Source organism: Wyeomyia smithii, chromosome 2, assembly GCF_029784165.1.
Source record: "Wyeomyia smithii strain HCP4-BCI-WySm-NY-G18 chromosome 2, ASM2978416v1, whole genome shotgun sequence".
NCBI lineage: Eukaryota > Metazoa > Arthropoda > Insecta > Diptera > Culicidae > Wyeomyia > Wyeomyia smithii.
The window spans coordinates 154,650,092-154,654,879 of NC_073695.1; positions in this window are offsets into that span (position 1 = coordinate 154,650,092).

Genomic DNA, 4,788 nt, shown 5'->3' on the forward strand with positions numbered 1-4,788 from the left:
TGCACACGTATTTGGCTTAGGCATTTTTCACAGATGGAGAGATTTTTTACAACCATGAGTTACATTTTAAAAGGGCGTATGCCTTTTGGCATAGGTTTTATTCGAAGCATTGTAGCCCAGAAACCGTTGGTTATATAGAAAAGCTGTCTGAGAATGAATTGTAGGGAATAAAAAATGCACCATAAAAAAATATGCACTGTACAAAAAAAAATTTTTCGATCAAAAAAAAAATTAAATATAAACAGTAAATTTCAATTTAAAAAAAAAGAGTTGATTTTTTTTATTTTTTTTTTAACGAAATTTGACGTTAATACGCAACTTTTTAAAAAAAGTTCAGGATGGAGAAATGAAAAATAATTTTTTTATGGTAAATTAATTTTTTACATTTTTCAAAATATTTGTATTCTGATGATTTTAAAAGATGCAGAGAGTCATTTTGAATCAAAAAGCTCTTGGTAGTAAACATTCTAAAGGCATCGGTTTTCAAGTTATTTTTAATTTAAGCTTGAAAAATTATTAATATTTCGGAAAACACACGTTTTTCTTAATTTGTCCATGGTTCTTCAGCAAAAACCATACGTTCATTGGAATGCTTGATCAAAAATATACAATTTATTCTTTGACAACAAAACGATTGGATAAATAACTCAAGCGCTAAACCTTAGCCTACCTACACGTTCCCCCTTGCCGAATGTTTTATAAAAAAATATGTTTGTCGTGCAACACTACCTACTTGTTTACTAATAATAACTCTTTGTAAAGTACGCAACCAATAACTACTGGGTTACCTATAATATCTGTTTTCGTATATAAATACGATTGCACTACTCCAGATGTGTTAGTAACAGTTTGCATTTTGTGAAGATGAATAAAGTGAAAATGGAATACACCAAGCCCAAATGCTGTAAACCCTTTCCTGATCATCTGTGCTCATCAAGCTTACGCAAATTAAACGAAAACGTTATTGCAAAATTAAAAATATTGAACAGTCAAACTCATTTTAATACGTCTTTATCAATTTGTGATTCGTGTAGTTATTGGAATGATAGTCAAGTCACCATTCATCCCTTCATTGTTTACTATTCAGAATCTGGAACACTTAAGAATATCAGCTTCATCATAATATCGGAAGTACTCCATCATGATACTGTTGCGGTTCAGGTGTTCATTGACAAATTAATGAGTTTTTTGAAAACAACAATAGAGTTGAAAAAAGTGATATTAATGTCTGATGGAGCTGCCTCACAATATAAAAATAGAAAAAACTTTGCAAGTCTTTGCAAGTTCGAAACAAAATATAACGTCGATGCAGAGTGGCATTTTTTTGCGACTTCTCATGGTAAAGGCCCATGCGATGCAATTGGTGGCATATTAAAACGAATGGCAGGAAATGCAAGTTTAGCTAAAGAATATGAACATCCCATTACAAGCGCAAAAGAATTGTTTGATTGTAATAAAAATTCATCAAAAATGTCATTTAGTTGGGTATCATATGAAGAATATGAACAAGGAGTAACAAATAATGATAGCTGCTACACAAAAGTATTACTCTTTTGTTCCGATTTCAGAAAATAAGATACAAACGAAGCTGTTTTCAAAAGAAGACGTATCATTTACTTATGATGTATATAAAATATAAGGTGAAACTAGTTCTGTAAAGTATCTATGTCATAAAACAATATGTTCCTAAGATGATACAACTCGAAAATAAATATTTGATTCTTATATATATTTATATCACTTAGAACATTTAACTCTTTTATTGAGAGCCGTTCGCCCAATCGTTTTGTTGTCAAAGAATGAATTGTATATTTTTGATCAAGAATTCCGAAGAGCGTATGGTTTTTGCTGGAGAACCATGGACAAATTAAGGAAAACGTGTATTTTCCTAATTAATTATAATTTTTCGAGCTTAAATTAGAAATAACTCGAAAACCAATGCCTTTAGAATGTTTACTACCAAGAGCATTTTGATTCAAAATGCTTCTGCATCTTTTAAAATCATCAGAATACAAATATTTTGAAAAATGTTTGAACTGGAATTTTCATAAAAAAATTAATCTACCATAAAAAAATTATTTTTCATTTCTCCATCCAGGACTTGTTTTTTTAAAGTTGCGTATAAACGTCAAGTTTCTTTAAAAAAAATAAAAAAAAATTCAACTCTTATTTGATTAAATTGAAATTTATTTTTTTTTTAATATTTTTTGGTAAAAAAAATTTTTTTTTGTACAGTGGATATTTTTTTATGGTGCATTTTTTTCCTACAACTCATTCTCAGACAGTTTTTCTATACAACCAACGGTTTCTGGGCTACAATGCTTCGAATAAAACCTATGCCAAAAGGCATACGCCCTTTTAGAATGTAACTCATGGGTGTTAAAAATCTCTCCACCTGTGAAAAATACTCAGTTTGATAATCCAAATACGTGTGCAAAGTTTCATTCAAATCAAAAATGATCGATAAAATTTTCGCGTATTTCCAGGCGATTTGAAAAGATTTTGCTCATATATATATATATATATATATATATATATATATATATATATATATATATATATATATATATATATATATATATATATATATATATATATATATATATATATATATATATATATATATATATATATATATATATATATATATATATATATATATATATATATCTATATATATATATATATATATATATATATATATATATATATATACATATATATATATATATATATATATATATATATATATATATATATATATATATATATATATATATATATATATATATATATATATATATATATATATATATATATATATATATATATATATATATATATATATATATAAACAAATTGGTTGGTTATTGTTTTCACTCATTGCTAATTTACCGTTTTTCTACGTTTTCCGGTTTATTTCTGTGCTAATTACTGCCCTGTGGACGCATCTTATTGCAACCAAATCGGTGCCATTTGGAGTACAACGTTTTCCAGTGATCATTAGCGAAGAATCGCCAAAAAAAACTACGCTACCGTAAGATTGATCGTCGATTTCGCGAAAAAGCAATGGAGTCGGTTTGTTGTGCTTGTGCCTGTGGCTTAGAAAAGCCAGATGAAATTGTGTGCAGTGGCTTCTGCAAGTCTTCTTTCCACCTGAAGTGTGCTTACATGTCAGCAGAAACGCGGGATGCTGTAGCTAGTTGTTCCCAATTGCTTTGGATGTGCAAAGCTTGCACTAAAATGATTGCAAATGCCTGTTTTCGTCAAGCGATCACATTCACAAACATCGCCATACAGTCAATTGCCGACCAGCAGAACAAAGTGCTGGATGAGCTGAGGAAAGAAGACGCACATTGCAAAAATCAACACAATACTTGAGCGAACGCCGCTGCCAACTACACCTCATCTTCCTAGATCGCAGCTCACGTTGTAACACGGGACGGTTTTGGACCGGAGCCTGACTTGGGGATTTGCGGGTGGCTTAAATGCGCCACTCTCTTTCGAGAGACCAGATTTGGCTCTATCAAAATCGACATGGCAAAAAGGTATTGTTTTCCGACAATTTGACTCCCAACGCACTTCGAACACGCGCGTTCCCTTTCGCTTCCAATCAACTTCAGAGAGGAATCGATCGTAACGTCACCGCATTATCTCCATTTAGCTACCGCCACTTAGATAATTCTACTGCTCACAACGAACTAATAACAAACCTTTCGCACAACGATACATCATGTCCAGCTGATCGAATTTCGAATCAAAACAACCAAGATCACATTGTTCCCGCTATCGCAAATCGCTCTTTGACTTTCTACCAACAAAACGTGCGAGGCCTCCGTACAAAAACCAATAATTTACTGCTGGCCCTGTCTCAGTGTGACTATGACGTCATCGCCCTTACAGAAACTTGGTTGCACCATGATATCCGCAATTCGGAACTTACACACAATTATGCCATTAATCGATGCGATAGAAACACACAGACCAGCCAGCACAGGCGCGGCGGAGGAGTTCTTATTGCCGTTAAGAATGAATTTCGTAGCACTGCTGTTTGTGTCGCAGACAGCGATCAGCTGGAGCAGGTTATTGTTCGAATCTCGTTAGAAAAATTTGATTTAATTGCCTGCTGTGTGTATCTGCCACCGAACAGTGAGCCTGCGCTCTATGAGCTTCATGCGCAATGCGTGCAAAAGCTTGTCGATGAAGAGAGTGAACGCAATTTGGTTTTGATTGTTGGAGATTATAATTTGCCTCATTAAGTTGGGTACGCGATGAATGTTTAAACTATATGTTACCGATTAATGCCTCGTCTGAACAGGAGATGGTTCTAGTTGAATCAGTTTTTTCGAATGGACTGTTCCAAATAAACAACGTAACGAATTTCAATGGAAGACTGCTCGATCTAGCATTCATTAATGATAGTAGCCGAGTGGTATTACTGGAGCCACCGTTACCATTGCTGCCTATTGACCAACACCATCGTCCTTTTGCTATAACATTTGAGCTTGCTTATGATGAGAGAAACGATTTTAATGTTACGAGCCCACTCAATTTCGATTTTAACCGATGTGACTTCGAGTTGTTAAACAGACTGTTTGCTGAGACTCGCTGGGAGGAAATTCTTTCTGACTGCAATGCTGATGATGCTGTTGTACGATTTTACGAGCATGTCTACGATATTCTGCGCGGTACTGTGCCTACAAAGCAACAATCTGGTCAACGTGTCCGTAAACAACCGTGGTGGAACAACCAGCTACAGCATCTGCGAAACCGACTCCGCAAGGCAAG